Source organism: Aegilops tauschii, chromosome 1 (genome assembly GCF_002575655.3).
Source record: "Aegilops tauschii subsp. strangulata cultivar AL8/78 chromosome 1, Aet v6.0, whole genome shotgun sequence".
Lineage (NCBI taxonomy): Eukaryota > Viridiplantae > Streptophyta > Magnoliopsida > Poales > Poaceae > Aegilops > Aegilops tauschii.
The window spans coordinates 61,078,779-61,099,523 of record NC_053035.3 but is presented as its reverse complement, the minus strand read 5'-3'; the positions used below and the strand labels follow the sequence as shown (position 1 = coordinate 61,099,523).

The window sequence follows — 20,745 nt, the reverse complement described above, 5'->3', positions numbered from 1 at the left end:
CCTAGTAACTCGCGATGCACAAGGTTTCTCCTCATATACTATTTCACCTTAGCTAGAGGTCCCTCGCCCCCCTGAATTTCAATTCTTGGTCAGTTGATTCCCAATTAACGGAAGCATTCCCCGGCGTAACAGGCGCTAGACCGCCTATTACGCCGGGGAAGCAGCGCCTCGGTGTTTATCTTAGGGCCGTGTGGAGCCTAGAGCTACTGGCGCCCGATCTGGAGGTCGGCCGGGATTAAAGGGATGGCCTGGGGGCGCTGCCAAGCACGACGGTGGTGTGAGGTCGAGGGGAGGGCGGGGCGTTGGAGGCAGGGGTCTGGGCCGGTGGTCGCTGGCGGTTCGAGAAAGATCGTCAACAGTGACTGGCGGTAGGTAGATGAAGGCCATATGCCCGTTCCTTATAGATCGGACGGTTCATTAAAAAATCGACTGACCTATTTATTTTCAGTCGACTGTTATCTTGATATGACCACATGTGGTGGTGTGCTGGAGGAGTACTTGCATTTCCTGTGCTCATATATTACAAAATCATATGGAGTAGAATCTAATTTTGTTTGCCATGCAATGTTGTAGAGCTATCATATGTCTCCTGTCATTTATTTTTCAGCCACCTGCTATCTGCTACTTTTATAGTGCACTAGTTCTACACACACTTCACCCATACTCTCACTATTGTGTTTTTATGCAAGGGTATTTCAGAGTCTGCCACGAGAGAAGCAGAAAACAAAAGAGAGAAGTTGCTCCAGCTTTCTACGCGGGTAAGCACGGCACGTTACAGCGCTATAAAGGGTGCAGTGTCAGCAGATGGAGACGGTAAACGTAGCTCTAGTGTTGATGACCTCGCTCGCAATGAACCACCATCCCAGGTTCTTGCTTTAACTTCGCGGTGTCATATGTGGTTGCATGTTCCATATGGTGTCTAGCTTGTATTTGAAAGGCCGAAGTCGGTCTTTATTAAGATAAGGAAAGATATTTTTTACATGAACCACCATCCCGTGAGCACCAGAAGACAAATAGCTAGTCAGGGCACTGGCCGAGCCAGTGACAAGCCCAGCAAAGACAGGCATCACCTGGAAGCCAACTAAAAAGCCGCGATGGTGGCGAAGCAGCCCGCCTCCCACCAGGCTGTCAGGTCCTAGATGATCATGCTCACCACTCCAGCCAGATGTCTAACTTGTATTGCTTCCAATTTGGTTAAATTGCATCTGCTTAGCTTACACATTATACCTTTGAATATGACATGCCTTTGTGTTTTTGGTACATACTAGTACATCTGTGTATTAACCATGTTCTTACATCAAACTAATGCTCTTATGTATCCCTCATCAATCACTTATGATGAGGCAGTCAGGCAAGTGGACTACTCCTCATTTAAAGAATGCAGTGTCAGCCTCCCGACATGATTCTCAAGAAATAGCAAGGCTAGATGAAGATAGTGAACGTAGCTCTGTAGTTGATTACCGCATTTCCCCTACACTAGCATCGCAATTGCTTGCTCTAACTTGGCAGCATGATATGTGGTTGCATGTTGCATACGGTGTCTAGATTGCAATTGTTCCAATCTGGTTAAACTGCATGTGCTATTTTGCTTAGCTTATACATTATACCTGTTAATGTGACATGCCTTCCTGTATTTAGTACATAGTACATCTGTCTATTAAGCATGTCCTTACATAAAACTATTTTTTGTATCCCGTATCAATCAATATGATGAGACACCTTTAGTATATGCAGTGCGATATTAGTTGCATCTTTCATATGATTTATAGCATGCACTGCTTCTAATTTGTTTAAATTCCATTTATGACGGGACGCTTTTAACTTGGCAGAGTCATATTGGTTGCATCTTTCATGTGGTGTCTAGCTTGCATTGCTTCTTATTTGTTGGAATGGTTTCTGCTTAGTTTACAAAAACAGTTGTGAACATGCCATGCCGTCCTGTTTTTCGTACATATTCCATCCTGGTATCATGTGTTTGCCTTACATCAAAGTAGTGATTGTCAGTATCATGCATGAATGAGTTCTGAAGAGAGAATTTTATTGCTTTTTCTTGTCGGTTTTACTTGACAATTCAAAATCAATAAAGCGGAAGGAAGTTAGCAAGGCAGTGGATAAAGGTGCTCCTTCCAAACGGAGGGCCTCTACAGTTTCTACTCCTCCATCCCCCCAAGATGATTTCCAAGACAACACATGCATAGACACTCAACGTAGCTATGTTTATGATGAGCACGTCTCCCCTAGTGCACCATCACCGGTGCTCCCTCTAACTCGGCACTGTTATATGTGGTTGCATGTTATGTGTGATGTCTAGCTTGTATGTGCTCCCTCTAACTTGGCACTGTTATACTTGAATAAGACATGTGTTCATGTTTCTAGAACATACAATATCTGTCTATCACACCATGTTCTTACATCAAATTTACTACTGTTGTGTAACCTGCAACAATCACTTATCATAAGACACGTTTGACTTCGGAGTGTGATATAGGTTACATCTCGCATTCTTTTCTAGCTTGTACTACTAATTTGTTGAAATGGCACTTATGACGAGACAGTTTTAACTTGGTAGAGTGATATTCGTTGCATCTTTCATATGGTGTCTAGCTTTCATTGCTTCTAATTTGTTGAAATGCCTTCTCCTTAGTTTACACATCATAAGCTGTGAATATGCAATGGCACTAATGACGAGAGACCTCTAATTTGGTAGTGTGATGTTGTTTGCATCTTGCATATGATTTATTTCTTGTACTGCTTCACATTTGTTGAAACGCCATTTATGATGAGACACTGTTAACTTGGCAGAGCGATATTTGTAGCATCTTTCATATGGTGTCTACCTTCCATTGCATTGCTTCTAATTTAGTGAAATGTCTTCTGCTTAGTTTACACATCATAGTTCTGGTTATCTCTTCCGTCCTGTTTTTCGTACATATTACATCCTCCTATCATGTGGTTGTCTAACATCAAAGTTCAGTTCGTCTGTATCACGCATCAATTTGTTCTGAAGAACTAAATTGTTATTCGTTTTTCTTGTCGGCTTGACTTAACATGGCACAGAGAAAGAGGAAGAAACACACAATGGCAGGGAATGGGAACCGGAAGAATCCTGCAGATTCTGCTGGTACAGATGGTGCAATAGAAGGTCAAAGTACAGCGGAACATTCTATAAACAGGGTATCCCATGCTACACGAGCTGCAGAAAAAGCCAAACAGAAACAAATAGCTACCACCAAACAAGCAGAGACAGCCCTAGTTCTTGCAACACCTTCCACAGTACTACCAGCTGCACGAGTTACTCATGCGTCAACCGAGCTAGCAGCACGTTCCCAAGCTCCCTTGCCACCTGACACTACTTCCCAAGCACTGTTGACACAAGACGAGTTGGCAAGATCAAATGAACCTTGTGAGCTTCAACAGCAAGAAGGTAGTTGCTGGAGTCAAGTTACAGTTGCATGCTTCTTTATATGTAGTCTCACAGTTTGATGTATACTAACACTTCCTATGTTCATTGTTGGACTAGCACCTAGGCGCAAGAGGAAACAAACATCAGGGATAATGCTCGATAGGTTAACTAAATCTAGAGGAGGAAGAATGGAGATCCATTTTGAGGCATGTTTAAAAAGGTCACATGATGCTACAGAGTCAGCCAAATTAGTATCAGAGGCAGCGGTTGCCGTTAGGTGTCATGTACGTATCCTCGCAACATGGATTCAGTATAGGAATGACAAAGACGAAACCCAGTTCAACACCTTCCTCGACCATTTATCTGTAAGTATGGTTATGTATGGAAACTAGTAATATCGTCTTGCTCTGTCCCATAATTTCTAGGTTGCCGATAATGAGACTCCCATAATTTTCAACAGATGAGGTTCAAGTTGGATAGCCAAGATGATGCAACTAGACAAGCTTGCACCCATGCTTTCAAGTCTGCTCTGTGACAATATCGGTATAACTTGAGGAAAACTCACTTTGAAGGCAAGGCTAACAGTGAACATTCCCAAACATCTCCAGTGGAAAATATATCGGATGAAGACTGGAGGGGCCTCGTTAAACACTGGTCTGATCCGAAGTATCAGGTACATTATATATATGTGATCAGATCACATGTTGAAGTCCTATTTACGCATGTGCCACGCAAATCTATCTTCTTGTAGGTGAACTGTTCAAAGAACAAGGCCAACCGTACGAAAGTGAAATTCCAACAGACGACAAGATCTCGTAGCTATATTGCACACTGCGAGGCTCTTGTAATTAGCTGTTGTTTCACTCTTCTCGATGTACCATGTTATCCGATCTATATTGACTTGTTCCAAATGCAGAGGAAAGCCCGCAAGGACCAAAAAGTACCTGAACCAAATGTTGTGGAAATCTTCAAGGACTGTGACACCAGCAAGGAGGGCATGACTACACCAGTCAGAACCGCTGTTGTAAGTCCTTAATCCTCATGCCTTTTAACTACTGCTTACTCTGACTTGTGCCTTGAACTGCATGGTTTGCAGCCAATGTCTATTACTCTTTTCAATTTTATACACAATTGTCTTAGCGTATCATTGCACCTTACAAGGTTTAAAAGAGAGGAGTGATGTTCCTTTGATCTTGACCTGTAATCTAGTTCCGTGCTGGACTTGCCCACACAACGTTACAATTGCATGTTTGTCTGTTCTTAGTTGTTTTGTGATATGAATGATGTCATACTATGCTTACCGTATTATAAACTTCGTCTCTTTATCCTTAGCCCTCAATACAATGTGAAGAAATAGACAATATATTAGCGATGGTACATGGTCATATGTTTGGAACCTGGTTTTATTATGTACTTTGCAATAAAATACAACTAATATTTTACATGGATTCACCAGAATAAGTTCTATATATAGACCAAAGCTATTTTTTCGGTTTTGCTGCCTCCTTAATATCTTCTGTTCTGGTACTACTAATGTAAAACCTCAACTTTTCAGCGAGCTATGGAAAAAATGGTGGAACCGCCAGCTTCTGAAGGTGGCGAGGCAACTATAACCGCAATGTCAGCTCTTGTTGCAGTGGGTCAGTACCTGTCCACTAACAGTGCCAAAAGCACGTTCCTGCATAATACTGGGTTGGTTGTTAACGCAATATCATCCGAACTACCTCATGATCAAGATATGCAAGCTCAAAACAATGTTGTATCTGCGCTCCAGACACAAGTCCATTCCTTAACAGAGACCCTTTGTGAAACAAGGAGAGACATTGTTCGATGTTGTCAAGATATGCATGGTTTTGAAACCAGACTATCAGACATTTTCTATGTTGTTCAGGAGCCTAGGAGAACTGAGGTGAAGGTTATGGTGCTCCATCGGACAATACAGCATGAAAACGTAACAGTCAGGTCAAATGAACTGAGCTTCTGAACTTCTGGTGGTGCATTTATCTGCTAGACTGTTAACTTTTATGCCAACCTTCCTTTTGTTTTATATTTGTAACTTGTTTTGGTGCGATACAAAATTTGTTCAAAACGTGCAGCCACCGGCTGAAGAAAACAGCAAGCCATTTTTGTATAGTGTAGGGTGTTCCCTATATTTGCACTGGTGGCGAACTTTGATGCCCAGTGGATGTAATATGTGTAATAGCCGTCATAGCCTAGCGTAAGTTGCTTGCTTATTTATTTCCTTATTGTCTTGTTTATTTGTTTTCTTGTAGTCAGTGCAGTTCTTTTTCTGCGGTTTGCTAGTGGCCGTAATAACCTATTTTTTAAAACTAGGCCATAATAACCATGGGCTACATATTTACTGTAGTTAACATGGGCCTCCTACGGGGCGTAGAAACAATGGGCCTTCTAAGGGCCGTAGAAACAATGGGCCTTCTACGGGGCGTAGAAACAATGGGCCTTATACGGGCCGTAGACACAATGGGCCTTCTACGGGCCGCATCATCAATGGGCCTTCTACGGGCCGTATGATCGATTGGCCAAACATGGGCCAATAACAGACCACATTATGACCGTAAATGGGCTAGACTTGAAATCGTCCGTCCATGGGCCGACCATAACGGGTCGTCGTTAATCGACCGTATTTGATGACACTATGAAAACGAGCCACAAACGGGTCGACTGTAACCACGGGCTGAATTTGTCCCACAAGCAGAAAATGACAGTAACGGGTCGTAAGTAAACGAATGCTGGAAATGAGCCCAAGAATAAATGGGCCCTGAGAAGGCCGAAAGATAACATGGGCTAGAAACGGCCCAACGGAATAATGGGCCGTTAATGGGTATAAAGTGATACACTGGTCATTACGGGCCAGTTTCACCACGTGCCGTTAATGGGTATAAAGTGATACACTGTTTATTACGGGCCAGTTTTACCACGGGCCGTTAATGGGCGAGGGTTACTAAGGGCCTCATATGGGCTGAAAGACGTCATGGGCCATACATGGGCCGGAAGTTAAAATCACTACAAGAAATAAAGTCAACTTGTGACCTTGACTATTGGTCACTGAAAGGTCATTGTTTTTCATTTGCGACCTTTTTGTGACCAAATACAGAAGGTCAAAAGCTGACAGTCGTAAACTGAAATTAACGACCTTCTCTGAGAGAAGGTCGTAGACGTTTACGACCAAAATAGAAGGTCGTTGAACCCATGACCTTTTGTTTTGGTCACTGGCTGTCTGCCGAGGCCACGTCGGATCCGACGTGGCAATCTGGCATGGCAAAATTGCGACCAATTGAAAAGGTCGTTACTTAGAATCAGCCCAGTCCATTTTGGTGCTTTAGATGGGCCGAGCCCATTAATTCAGCCTTTTTAATATATATTTTTTCTATTAATTTTCGCTAGCTACATGGGCCTAGCCCAATAATTCGGCCTTTTTAGTTTTGGGGATTCATGCATTTTTTTGGCCCTCGGCCTTTTTGCAGTCCATTTCTTTTTTTGTAAGACTTTTGGTTTCATTTTTGAAATTGTTCGATGCTTGTTGGGATGTCGCCTTTTTTGGCCCAATTATTTGCCCAATTTGGCCCAAGCAGACTTTAGCCCAATCACACACATACATCCAACATTATTTCATTCAAATTAGGAAAACTCCAGGTCAAATTCAAGTCAACCATCATATCACATCCCATAACACATCTCCCAGGTTTACATAACACAAAAAAATCATCTCAGGAATACATTTCCTTACACAGGAATATAGCAGGAACGAAGGGAATATACAATAAGAAAATGACGAAACTTCTGCTACTATCATAACAGTACATTGTCCTTTTCTTTTGTTGGAACAATACAATGGATTTCATTGCTCTCTCTTGTGAGACATGCTCCAGCTGCCACAATTTGCCATCCTACAATGAGAGGTATATAACAATGGACTTCATGAACATTAGAGGAGCAAACGCTCAATCAACATCAAGGGCTTAATAAAGCCTCGAAATTACAGAAAGTAAATTAGAACCAGAGTTTACAATTATAGTACCATAGGACAAATCTATCAATCCAGGAGGCAAAATATGAGTGAATCCAAAGAGGCAGAAAGGAATACCTATTTTGATCGAGAGGGGCTCGTGAGCATGGCCATCTTCCGTAACAGGTTGGCCCTAATGCACCCTGGATTAGACGCGCTGGGAGCTTGTAGCTTGTCCTAAGTATCAGGAAAAATCAAAGCCATAGTTTAGACTTGGTGATAACGAAAAGACATTGTAAATCAATAGCATATTAAGCACCAATTTTATCGGATGCAAGAAGAAGAGGAGCAAAACGATACACAAAGGTGGGACATTTGTCGTACATCTAGATGATGTTCGCAGCAATGAAGATACATGCGGCCAGGCAAGCATGTGTGCGTGCTTCACCGGTGCATGCATCACTGTAGTAGCCAAGCAAGTAGAGTAGGCGCTGCCTCCGCCCAAGCGTGCTCTGCTGCCGCCCACACGCAGGGCTCCTCCTGGCCCGCGCTCAGGACATTCCAAGCCCAGGCTGTTCCACGCCTGCCCAGGTGCTACCGCCGCTGCCACAGGAGCTGCTGTCGCTAGTACATGTACTGTTTTCACTGAAATTGAACACTGAAATTTACTCAATCAGGAAATTGAACACTAGAGTACAATCATTGAACAGCGAAATTGAACACTGGAGTACAATCATCGAATAGTGAAATTTACTCCAATAGTACTGAAATTTAACTGAAACTGAACAGTAGTACAGCAGGATCTTGACAGCAGTACAACAGTGAAATTGAACTGCTGAACATCAGGACAACAGTACACAAAACATAACCATGTATTCAGGCTAAGCAAATCTTGATAGCAAACAACGACAACTTCAACTCAATAACTTGGTGAGCATGGAGTAATATAAAAAATATGGCATCATAATAATTTCAGTTGTAGATGTCCCAAATCAAGCAAGCAATAAGCCAATAACAAAAAGGAAGCTTCCACAATTTACAACACTAACCCGATAAAATGAATTCCTACTTCTAGTTTAGTTCAAAAAAGAAAAAGAACAACAGACACTTCCAGTTTGTATAATCAGAAATTGAACACTAAAATTTAAGAATGAAAAGATGATTGAACACTGAAAGAGGTTAGCAAGTTGCTTGCTGGTTTCATCACAAGTACTAGGAGTATTTTTAAACCTACGCAAGTAATTTTTAAACCTATGCAAGTACCAGGAGTATTTCACTCCTTTCCAGTGAAAGTACTCAAAATTTGTTTGAGTAGCAAATCTAGGAGTACCGGAGAACTCCAAGTTAAATATACTCAAAGCAACCACCAAAATCTCTCAATACCAGTCACAACAAGTAATCAGAATACAACAACAACAATTGCAGTACCCCGATAGCATTGCAGGATAGAAAGCACATAATACTGGTAGAACATATTAAGTAGAGATTCTACATGTCAGCTATTGGCATATTAAGTAGAGATTCCACACGTCAGCTACGGAGTACATCACAAGTACACAGAATACAGCAGCAACAATTGGCATATTGGCACATAATACATGTCAGCTATTGGCATATTAAGTACACAGAATTTAGCAACAGATTAAGAGCATGTTGTTCAGCATCACACAGATAGTAGAACAATGGTACAGGCAACTATTGGCATAATGTAGAGATTCTACATGAATAAATCACATAAGTAACTAGAACAGAGAAAGCAAATGTAGAAGTGGAAGCGAGGCATGAATGGTGTCCTGAGTAACTGTTGCATCGGCCGTAACAGAGGCTGAGGAACTCGCTGTGATGGGTTGCAGCATCTGTCCTGATGCAGTCTCAGCCACAGGCTCCTCCTCACACCTGAAGTGAAACACGCGGGTTGGTCAGCAGAACTACAGCAGTTTAGCTTTTGGAGATGACGAATAACTCAAATTACCGTTGATATCTGTTTAAAAAAATTAACCTTCTAGTATGGCCATGTTAATAGATAAAATTAACCTTCTAGTATGGCCATGTTAATAGATAAAATTAACCTTTTCCCTTTTACTTTCTATGAAAAAGGTAAGAGACCACAATTCTACATGCAGCTTCTGTAGACATAAATCCAAGAGAAATACATCTTTGTACGAGAATCACCACAAATATGAACAGAACAATCCGGTATCACCTCGACGAGGAATTGAAAATGCATGAGCTGATGTGTAACGCCCACGATGCGGCTATATCTCCCACGTGTCGAGGCACGACTTAGAGGCATAATCGCATTGTGGTTTTGTCGCAAGAAGGGTCATCTTCACACAATCCCATGTAATGAACAAGAATGGGGTAAAGAGTTGGCTTACAATCACCACTTCACACAATACATACGTAAATAAAACATACATCATCCAGAGTACACACATAGGTCCGACTACGGAACCAAAAGAAAGAAGACAACCCAACTGCTAGATCCCCGATCGTCCCAACTGGGCTCCACTACTGATCAACATAAAACGAAACAACACAACGAACAAGATCTTCATCGAGCTCCCACTTGAGCTCAGTTGCATCACCTGCACTGGTATCATCGGCACCTGCAACTAACAACGCTATAAGAGGGGCTGAGCAAAAGCGGTAACATAGCCAAACAATGGTTTGCTAGGAAAAGGATGGTTAGAGGCTGACATGGCAATATGGGAGGCATGATATAGCAAGTGGCGGGTAGCGGAGCATGGCAATAGAACGAATAACTAGCAAAGCAAAGATAGAAGTGATATCGAGGGGTGGTCATCTTGCCTGCAAGGTTCTCAGAGTTGACGAAAGCTTGATCCTCGTAAGCGTACTCAACAGGGTCCTCGCTCACGAACTCGTCTCCCAGCTCTGCCCAAGACAAGAACACAAGCAACGGAACCACAATCAATGACGAGAAATGCACAAGCAACATGATGCAATACATGAATGATATGCAAGATATGATAAGCGATGCATATGCGTGCTCCGGAAGACAAATGATGAACAAGGCAGTAACTTGGCAAACCAAGCATGCCACTGGAAAGATGAGATGATTTCGGTTGAAATCGATGTAAGGATCACCGGAAACGGATGCACGGTTTGCAAAAGGCATGCAAAACAAGAATGACACGAATCTGCGATTAACAGCATGATAGCACTTAAAATGCAACAAGTAACAATGCTACAGCACCCCAACATAGCAACAAAGCATATGACAGTAATCTACAGGAGATGCTTGACAAGAGATGAACACTGAGCTTTGGCTAGATCACAACATAACAGGCTCAAACAAGCATGGCAAAAGTGCAAAAGATAACAGGTTCACAGACTTAGTGAAATTACTGGACATGGCAGAGAACAGCATCAGGTAGCAATGTTCAGAGCACGAAATGAACATGCTACAGGAACTTAACATAGCAAAACAAGGGATGGCAGTGTTCTACTAAATGCATATGACAAAAGTCTCTTACTGGCCATAAGCCAAAAAGGACAAGAAGATATGATGGAAACCATGTAAACATAGCAAGTTTCGTTAACAGGTTTCAGACAGCAGAAAACAGAGCATGGCAAAAACAATAATATGAAGGCATCTTGGTGAGCTTCATGCACTCACCACAAAGAAATGCATGACAAAACAAGCATACCTACAGCAAGATGGCATGTTTACGAAGCTATCCATAGCAAGAACAAATGCATATCATGTATGGATCAACTACAACAAGCTTGGAAAAATTGAATAACACGTAAACAATCTGCCAGAAATATTTTATAGCAAAAGGAGAGCAAGATTGAGTCATGCTATGGCACTCCATAATTGCAAACAAAGGCAGGAATGGAACAATTACAACAATGTCCACAAAACATCTTTACTGAACATCTCCAAAATATGCATGGATCTCTCTGTAGCATCATGTTTACATGGGAACAAAATAACAGCAGACAAAGACTTGGAGAAAATACTAAGTCCGTGAAATCAGAAACATTATGGAGCCTAGTTTGCATGCTTGTGCTAGTCACCACAGATATCACAAAAATAAATGGCATACACCACTCGAAAGATGGCATGGCATACAACAAAACACATTTAGAGCTCATGCCCATAAGATGCACAGATAAAATGATACAAAAATAGCAAATCTCCAAGTTCTGATAAGAACTAGCAGATAACAGCAACTAGCACTCTTGCACCAGAGATTTGGGCATCAAGATGGCTCCAAATGAACATGGTGCAATTAAACAAAATGTAGAGCATCACGAGACGAACAATTTGACATATTACACGCACAAAACGGAGCTATATGCAGAGAGTTCTGCCATGATGAACATGGGTACTTATTGTAAAAAAATCAAAGACTTAGGAATTTTCGGGGTCTCGAGAAAGTCAACGCACGCAGTATTCTCGATCGGATCTGGCTCAGTGCTCGCCGGCCGGCGACGGGAGAGGAGAGGAAGGCGGCGACGGCATCGAAGGAAGAGGAGGCGAGGCGACGACGCCGGCGGCGGAGGAGGGCGGCGCCGGCCGGGGCAGCGCGCGGAGGCAGGGCCGGCGCTGGCGGCGGCCGGGCTCGGCGGACGGCGACGAGGTGGGGAAGAGGCACGGCGGTGCGGGCGGAGGCGCGGCGAGGCGGCGGAGACGCGGGCTCGCGCGGGCCCTGCTTGGGCTCCGCGGGCCGGCGCGGTACGGGCAGCGGCGGGCCACGTGGCGCAGCGGGATTCGTCGGGGACGGCGGCGCGGACACGTCTGGCGGCGGGGAATTTTGTCTGGGCGCGAGGTTGAAGAAGGGTAGGGTTTGGACTGCGGATGTATTTCGGGGGAGGTGCAAATATATAGCTAGAGGGAGCTAGGAGAGTCCAAATGAGGTGCGGTTTTCGCCCACACGATCAGGATCGAACGACCGAGAGCATGGCGGAGACTTAGAGAGGTTTTGTGGCTGTTTAGAGAGGGGTTTTGCTGCACACACAAATGGATTTTGCGGATGCCCGGTTAACCGTTGGAGTACCAAACGACCTCCAAATGGAACGAAACTTGACCGGTGGTCTACCGGTGGTATACCAAGGCCACTTGACAAGCCTCGGTCCATTCCGAGAACATTTGACACCCGCACACGAAAAGAAACAAGAGGGGTGCACCGGAGGAGATGGGAGCGCCAGATTGCAAAACGGACAACGGGGAAAATGCTCGGATGCATGAGACGAACACGTATGCAAATGCAATGCACATGATGACATGATATGAAATGCATGACATGAACAAAATGCAAAACGAAAGACAAAACCCGACCACGGAGGGAATATCATAACACATAGCCGAAAATGGCAAGAGTTGGAGTTACAAATATGGAAAGTTACATCCGGGGTGTTACATGATGCTATTGTATGATACAAGTATATACTCCCATAAAAGAAGTGTTGTTTAAGTACACTCTCTTCTCTTTATTCTGTCTATTAAGTTTATACTCCCATAATAGATAAGAGAAGTACATACTCCCATAAAAGACTTCCAGCTGCCTTTCAGTGCCTACGTACAGTGCTTTTTAGTCAGGTTTAGGACTAGCACAGTGAAAACAAAACTATCTCCTTGTTGTACTTGTTATGTTAAACCATCAAAATCAATCTGGTGTGACACAGGTGGGTTATGCTATACATGACACGAGCACAGGGGTGAAAGCTCGTGGTGATGGTGCAGCTAGATGAGTATGTTTTTGGCAACAGAGGAACAAACATTGCACTTCGTAACACGCCAATGTCTGAAAAAAACAGAATCAAGCATACCCTGCTTCCGCGCTGCATGGACTCGTCTTCGATGAACCGTATCTCGGGCGTGAGGCGCAGCTTCATCCGCTTGCCAATCTGGCTCCTGACGTACTTGGTCTTGTCCTTGAGCCCGGCCATGCCCACCTTCTTCCCCCTCTCGTCCCCGAACACGGACACATACACCTTGCACACCTGCAGACACAGACCGGAGCAGAGACAAGGAACTCAGCATCCTAGATTGCGGCGCAGCCGCATCGTTTCTAGGGAGGGCCCAAGCGTGACCTAGAGGTCGTTGGAGAGCTCGACGTCCGCGACGGTGGTGACGGAGGAGAGGTAGCGGTCGGCGCCGAGGGCGGCCTCGGGGAGGACGGCGCGCGGCATGACGGGGTCGCGGGTTAACATGTCCGCCAGCTCCCGCTGGATCTGCTTTGCCACCATCCGCACCCGCCGCTCCTTGGGCATGCACCGCACCACGCGCAGCGACGTCGACGGCCACGGCAGCCGCCGCACGGAGACATGCGCCGCGGCTGCGAGGGCCCGCGGCAGCTGCGGGGACACCAGCGGCCGGCACGGGAACATCCTCGCTGGCTTCGTGGTGGTGGGGGATTTTGCGCCGCGATGAGGCCGTCGGCCGTCGCTATGGGGAGTGGGAAGGGGAGGGGCGAGAGGAGGAGGGCGTGGGGAATGGCGACGAGCTCCGCCGGAGGGATCTGGATCGGGGGAGAGGAGTGGGGGCGGGGAGGGATCTGGATCGGCTAGGGTTCACGCGCGTGTGAGAGAGAGATAGGCTGCAGTGGGTTGGATGGACGGATGGATGGATGTATGGGTGGACGGATGGATGGATGTTTTCCACGTCATCAATCCATGCCACAACGGATTCCACCAATCAGAATTCATCTTATGTTTCTCTTGTAGTTTTTATCCTTTTATTTAGGGCAAACATTCAACATATTAACCACTTATAGTTCGTTAAAAATAAATAATATTGTGCACATGTGTGTATCTTGTGATGACAAACAATGTTGATCTGGGGAGTTTCCATTTTCATTCCACAAAATACCCGTTTTCCTTTTTTCGAGTGCCCAAAAGGTGGTTTTCTTGTGAAGAACCTACCAAATAATTGTTGCAAAATTGGACCAAATAATTTTTCTAAAATACTAGGCCATATTTAATGCACAATTGACCAAATGGTTGGGTTTAAAAAGTTTTGATCCACCTCTCGTGAAAAGGACAAATTTTCGCCGATTCAATTGGAAGCGGGTCAAATTTGAACTGTAGCTGCCTTATAGTTTGCTCTTTATTTTTTCCAAAAATCATTTCTAGGTACATAAGTATCTATTTAATCAGAGAAACACCAAAAAAATTCCAGGATTCAACCACTAGCTAGGAACGGTCATGCCCGCCGTTTTGACCGCATTTTGAAACGGGCATAAAAAATTCAAAAAAATAAAAAAATTGGGAAACCTTCGCATTGTGTCATTATATGAGGCCAAGTTCATAGGAAAAATAACAAACTTGTAATATGGCAATTATTTTAAAAAAGTGTTCTCAGAAACGAGCTATCACGTGTGGAGATCAATGGCTTTCAAGCCAAATGATTAACCTTATGGCCACATTCATGGCATAGTTTGTTCAAATGAACTCATATTGTGCACAAGGGTGCATATTGGAATGGCAAACAATGTTGCCTAAGGAAGTTTTCATTTTCTTTGGACGAAAAAACCAGTTTCCATTTTTCGAGTGCCCAAAAGGTGGTTTTCTTGTGAAGAACCTACCAAATAATTGTTGGAAAATTGGACCAAATCATTTTTCTAAAATACTAGGACATATTTAATGCAAAATTGACAAAATGGTTGGGTGTAAAAAGTTTTGATCCACCTCTCGTGAAAAAGACTAATTTTCGCCGATTCAAGTGGAAGCGGGTCAAATTTGAACTGCAGCTGCCTCATAGTTTGCTATTTATTTTTTCCAAAAATCATTTCTAGTTACATAAGTACCTATTTAATCATAAGTACATGGTTTGGTGGCGATAAGTCGAGGTTTGGGCGGTTGCTGAGGGCCCCAACTCTAGAGCGCGTAAACTCGCATGCCCGCCGCGTGGTCACCGCGTGACCGTGGCTTTGCCATGTGTTCTGGGCGGCCTAGGCATGTCTAGTGGGTTGGGCACTCCCCGGGTAGGTGCTAAGAAGAAAATTACAACATAAGATTCTCACGAGGAGACCGATCGATGCTCAAACATGAATTAGGAGCCAAGTGTTTGGTTAGCGGTACGGGAAATGTACATGGCTAATGGGCGTGAGTTTTGGCTGAGGATGATCAGTTACTAAGAAGACCGTCTTTACAAATTTTCCGCTCAAAAGGAGGAGCCTAGGTGGTACTTGCTTTGCAAAGTACCACACTGGACATAAATACGAATGTTGAAGCTGGGCTCAAAATAATGAATGGATTGAGCTGGCATTTGGTGGAGGATGGTTATTTGGGCATAGGAAAGCACCGTAGAAAATGGATACTATTTGGACATGCCAAAGTGGTACTTCCTTCACAAAGTATTGTTCTGAACAGAATAGGAAAATGAATATTGTTGAATTATTTTTGAACTAGGCAAGGAACGTTTTTTACATATTTGACGAAGATATGACCCAAAGAATTTGTGAGATTTTTTTGGGAATTTTGGGAATGACAGAAATATAGGTTTCTTCACAACCTAGGGAAAAAATTGCCACATGGACATGACACATAGGCAAAACAGATGAGGTGGCGCCTCGTCATAGCAACCCTCCACAATTTATAAGGTTATGACCATCTATATTGGTCGTGATCAGCTAGAAATAAGGCAGCGGATTAGGGCTATCTGCTTTATGACCATTTCGTGTAAGGAAATTATGACCTTTCTGACCAAAATGGTCGTTATAGTTTGGGGTTAGGAGCCCCCCGAACAGCTTTTGACCAATTGGTCTGAAATGGTCATAGATCTATGACCAATTCTTCCAGGGTCACTAATAGAAGGTCACTAGTTGACATATTTCTTGTAGTGAGTGGGCTGGAATTATATTGGACGGCCCAGATGATGCTACTGGGCCTAATTCGGATAGGCCGTAAACGGGCCCTGGGTTAGCGGGTTGTAAATGGGCTATATGCGAACATGCCGTTAACAGGCTTGCCGTGGGCCAGCCCGCCACCTTTTGACCAAGTCAAATGGGCTGGCCTTTTCACAGGAATGGACCTCTGTTGGGCCGTGCCACGTGTCGACGCATCATAGGCGCTTTGGGTCCAATGAGTGGATGACATCTGTCCCAACGGTGAGCCGACACGTGTTTCCTCCAGCCAATGATGATTTTACACGTGGAAAATCCCCATTGGTCGGGGCTGTTAACGGGTTATCGGATCCAAAACTGGACCCGATAGCTTAACAGCGTTCCGTTACAGTGGATGCCACATGTCGGTCACCCTTGACGAAAGCACTTCTGTGACGCGCGATTTATCATCATGGAAGTGGACACTTCAGTGATGATAATTTTGGTAATGTCATGGAACACTTCTACGACAGCACAGGTAGGACTATCTTGATTCTGTCATAAAATAGTCATGGATGTACATGCATGACAGAAAACGTGACCTAATGTGACAAACACGTATCATCATGGAAGTGTATTTTTTTGTTGTGCCGGCAAATTAAATGCCGAGAACAAGGAGTAGGGGTCGCAAAGCGAGGACGATGACGAGGAGTCCCGTCCGCCGAACACAGGGGGGACAGAAGAAGTCCCCCCCCCCCAAGTTAAAACAGTGAACATGATATACGCTACCCATATCCCCAAGAGGGAGCGCAAACGCGCGCTCAGGGACGTCTATGCGAAGGAGCCAGTTGCCCCAAAGTACAACCCATGGTCCTCCTGCCCGATCACTTTCGATCGCAGGGACCATCCGACCAGTATCCGTCATGGCGGTTCAGCCGCACTGGTCCGCGACCCAATCATTGATGGATTCCATCTCACGCGAGTCCTCATGTATGGTGGCAGCAGCCTGAACCTGCTCTATCAGGATACAGTATGCAAAATGGGCATTAATCCCTGAAGGATTAAGCCCACAAAGACTGCCTTTAAAGGAGTCATACGAGGTGTAGAGGCCCGTTGTACAGGCTCAATCACACTAGAGGTTGTCTTCGGATCCCCGGACAACTTCCGAAGGGAAGATTTGATCTTCGATATCGTCCCGTTCCGCAGTGGCTATCACGCACTGGTGGGACGAACCTCATTTGCTCGATTCAACGCGGGGCCACACTATGCTTATCTCAAGCTCAAGATGCCGGACCACGCGGCGTCATAGCAGCAGAAGTACAGAGCGACCTTTTCAAGCAGAACCTTAATTCAGCGGCCGAGCTCCCGGATACTGTCAAACGAGTCTGGACGACTCTGCAGCAGGACAGCCCAACTCGTCAAGAGCTCGACTAGCAATTTGGCCTCCGTCCCAGTCCCGACCAAGTGGCGGCGTTCGTACTGCGTGTACATAACTACGCACTCAAAATACCATGGGCATAGACGAAGGCATAACTAGATTGTGATCCATAATATGGCTCGACCTCCCCCGGACACACATACTTTAACTTTTTCCTTTTTATCCTTTTCAAGTTTCTTTTCCACAGGCCTTTCCCGATGGCCTGATCACTGGTCCTTTTGAAAGGATAGATACACCAAGACGGCAAGAAGCACTGACGTATAAGGGAATTTCTAGGTGGTCTCTTTAACGATCACTCTACCTGTTTTCAGGACCCGCACGCAGCTCTCCCTTGGTTGTGGAATATTAAATAGCCCTGTTGCTTATTGCACTACTTGTACAAATACACTTTGATGTATTAATCAAACTATAATGGAAACAGTTTGCGGCCCAACATCTGCGGCAATAGCTTGCTACCCCTTTTTTTGATAATCTTATCAAATCGCACCTGTACACTTTGGTACGCTTTAATTCACCAGGGGCTTCATTGCGCCCCATAATACGGCAACAAAGTCCGAACACTTTTCACAGTATAGTTCGGCACCCCGAATTTAGCATTATATGCGTTGGCTCCGAATCATGTCTTTTGTCAATAGTTGGGTTACCCGGCTCCTGTGCTTACTACTTTATGTCCTGTTATATCAGCTAGGGTAGTAAAGGGAGAACTACTGCGATTGTGTCCTGCTTTATCCGGAGGAGCACCTCAGTAGAGAAAGTAGAAAACTAACTGTCATGATGCGGCGTGAGCCGGTCAGCTCTTCGGAGGTTTCAAATCTTTAGCGATTTTTTCCGCATTACGCTATGAATCGGTTCTTACCTGATCAGGTGCTTACAGCACCCTAGTTCGGATACTACGGGCTGCGCCTAAATTTTTATTGTCAAACTCCTATGGCTAAGTGAGGGTGATAAAGCCACATACTCCGATTTCCTGGTTCGTTGCGCTAAACACCTCCTTCAAGGACCAAACAATTGGATCAAGAGTGTTTAGATTCCATCCCGAACACCCCCGTACTACCTACGTGGGGGCTGAAGCCAACGACTGGACAACTCTTAGATTTCATAGAAACGTCCGCACAGGAGGTAAATTTTTAACAAGCATTATATTACATAATCGACTTTGTTTCATAATATAGGGCGAGATAATACGAATGTATTCATTCAAAGATCACATCTTTCGCACACTGCTCCACCACAATGCGGGATCCCTCCAGGACATTGTCAAAATATAGCTCGGGCGTGCGGTGCTCCTTGTCCTCGGGTGGTCCCTCGGTCACGAGCTTGACGGCGTTCATCTTCGCCCACTGCACCTTGACACGGGCGAAGGCCATCCGCGCACCCACGATGCAGACCGATCGCTTGATAACGTCATGACGGGGGCATGCATTGACTAGCTGCTTCACGAGCCCAAAGTTGCTGCTGGGTATAGCTTCTGCAGGCGACAGCCGGATTATTAAATCCTTCATGGCTAGTTCGGCCACCCTATGCAGTTCGACCAGCTGTTTTAGCTGGTCGCTAAAGGGCACCGGATGTTCTGGCGCAAGATATTGTGACCAAAATAGCTTCTCCGTTGAGTTCCCGGAAGAATTCCGCAGCGTCAGAAACACTACACGGAAAATCTACAAACGCTCCTGGAGAACTCCAAATCCGGGTTAGTAAGAGCTACCTCTTCTTCACATATTTGCTCTGCATAATGAAGGCCTTACCCGCCGCAATCTTCTTGGCCTCTTGAATCTCCTAGAGAGCGCCTTGGGCTTCAACCCGGGCATCTTGTGCGCTTTATCGAGCCTTGGCGAGTTCGGTCTCTCGAGCCGAAATACCGCGCTCCAAGGACTCGCATGTCTTCACGGCATCCTGGAGCTCTTGATGGACCTCACCGACCCAGGCCTCGTGCTTTTCGCGGGGGGGGGGGGGGGCTTGTTCCTTGGCAGCTCTCTCCTCGGCCTCGGCCAGCGCCTTTTTAAGGGCCTCGAACTCGGTCACCGCTCCTACAAATATCATGGCACTATGGTCAATAAAAATCATTTATTCTTTCTGATACACAGAAGGTCATTGCATACCTTGTTTGTCTTCTAGCTGCTTTCTCATGCGGCCGAGCTCTTCCTCGGCCCTCTCCAGACTCTGCTTCAGTCCGGAAACCTCAACAGTATGAGAGGTCGCAGCCAGTAACGATGCCTGCTTATTCACATTGACTCATCTGGTTAATCTCCTGCGAAACTTGTTTGATCCTCTGTCCGGTTTTTCTTTTCGAAACCGGACAGTGTCTCAGGGGCTACTGTCTATACGGTGACATTCTTTTTACATAATTGCGTTGCTTACCTCAAAGCCTGTTAGAAGGCTTGTGCAGGCTTCGGTCAGTCCGCTCTTCGCGGACTGAATCCTCTCAACCACCGTACCCATAAGGGTACGGTGTTCCTCAAGAATGGAAGCACTTCGCAACGCTTCCATTAGAGTGTCCGGCGCCCCTGGCTGGATAGAGGTCACCGGCGGAATAGGCGCACCTCCTCCTTTCGAAGGAGGCTGCTTGCCGGGTTCCGGAGCCGCATAGGCCTCCGGGACCATATTCGGCTGGGGCCCGAATTGAATATGGCCCCCTCGCCAGTTTCCATGGGGATTTGCTCCCCCATGTGTTTGGCGGCCGAGGCTTCACCCTCTGGCGCCGCCCTGGCGGCCTCCTGTGTCTCCCCTGGCCTGGGATCCTTCGGGACAACACCTCGGTGTCATCCATGGCCCTGGGAGAGGAGGCCGCCGGAAGGGACCCGCTGTCCATCACCTTCGGGTCTACCGAATTCCCTGAAGATGAGGATCCCTCGAGGTCGGAATGGGCCGAACTGCAAGTGCATGATTCAACAACCTAAAACTATGAACAAAAGAGGCTGAATACATGAATGTGTCAGGGTCTGTGAGTACTCACGATTCGGCCCGGGGCTTATCTCGGGGGCGCAGCTCTGGGCTGCTATCGACGTCTCACGCAGAGTTATCCGTGCGGGAGAGCTTCCCTTTCTTGGACGCCTCTGCCTCCAGATTTGTGGAGGCCGCCCTCTTCTTCCCTCCCCCCACAAGGGGGAGTTGCTTTCTTCCTCCTCCTCGTCCTTGTCTTCGGCGG

The 20,745-nt window shown here is 45.5% G+C and overlaps 1 long non-coding RNA gene and 1 pseudogene across 1 annotated transcript; both read right to left on the bottom strand.

Moving 5' to 3' along the window:
* Positions 1 to 7,063: 7,063 nt before the first annotated feature.
* Positions 7,064 to 9,241, bottom strand: LOC141039288 (uncharacterized). The gene is made up of 2 exons (XR_012200212.1): positions 7,755 to 9,241; positions 7,064 to 7,607 (listed from the first exon to the last, which is right to left on the bottom strand). It is a non-coding gene; the product is annotated as an uncharacterized lncRNA (long non-coding RNA).
* A 19-nt stretch (positions 9,242 to 9,260) lies between these two features.
* LOC109736610 (probable ribosome-binding factor A, chloroplastic) lies at positions 9,261 to 13,730 on the bottom strand (annotated as a pseudogene).
* Positions 13,731 to 20,745: the final 7,015 nt, after the last annotated feature.